We start from the raw sequence: 1,167 nt of genomic DNA, 5'->3' as shown, positions 1-1,167 counted from the left end.
CTGGTCACCACTGCAGAGTCTGGCCCCATCCTCTTGACACCCACCCTTTAGATACTGACAAGCATTGATAAAATCCCTTCTGTCTTCTCTTTTCCAGGCTAAACAGCCCCACATCTCTCAGCCTTTTCTCATAACAGAGATGCTCCAGTCCCCTTATCATCTTTGTAGCCTGTCGGACTCCCCAGTAGTTCCTTGTCTGTCTTGGACTGGACAGCTGAGAACTGGACACAGCACTCCAGAGGTGGCCTCACTAGGGCAGAGTAGAGGAGAAGGAGAACCTCCCTTGACCTGCTGGTCACACTCTTCTTAGTGCATATCAGGATACCATTTGCCTTCCTGGCTACAAGAGCACACTTACGGCTTATGGTTACTTGTTTTCCACCAAGACTCCCAGGTCCCCCTCTGTTGAGGTTTCCAGCAGATCAGCTCCTAATGTATAATAGTGCATGGGGTTATTCTTCCACAGGTGCAGTACTCTACACTTGCCTTTGTTAAAGTTCATTAGGTTCCCCTCTATCCAACAATCCAGCTTGCCCAGGTCTTGATGAATGGCAGCACAGCCTTCTGCTGTGTCAGCCACTCCTTCCAGTTTTGGGTTATCAGCAAACTTGTTGAGGGTACACTCCATCCCTTCATTCAGATCACTGATGAATATATTAAACAAGACTGGACCCAGTCCTGACCCCTCAGGAACACTGCTAGCTACAGGCCTCCAATTAGACTGCACCACAACTCAGCTCTGTCATTCAGCCAGTTAAGTAGTTCATTTGGAAGGGACCTATAATGAACATCCAGCCTAACCACTAAGTAATCTTTTTGCTTACTCAAGAATTCTTTTCTTGGGAGACTTTCTCTGAAACTGTTCAAATGTCAATGCTGTGGTACATTCAGGAGATACCAAGTAGTCTTCAGATGCCTCAGAAGAAGACTCAGGTTCATCCATAAACTGTAGCATAGGCAGGCCTTGGTCTATTCCTTTCTTTAGTATGCCCACAGAGGCAGTTTTGTTACTTTTTCACAAGGGCTGCTGAAGAAGCTCATGGAAACCAGTGAGTCAGCATCTCAACAGCCAGCCCACAGAGAGCTGGGTGTCCAAAATCTCCTTCAGGTGTGGTGGGTTGTGTTTCTGCTGAGAGGGAAAACCTCTAACATAAAAAAATAACAGGA

The sequence above is a fragment of the Merops nubicus genome, unplaced genomic scaffold (assembly GCF_000691845.1).
Source record: "Merops nubicus isolate BGI_N331 unplaced genomic scaffold, ASM69184v1 scaffold6782, whole genome shotgun sequence".
NCBI lineage: Eukaryota > Metazoa > Chordata > Aves > Coraciiformes > Meropidae > Merops > Merops nubicus.
This window is presented reverse-complemented; position numbering follows the sequence as displayed.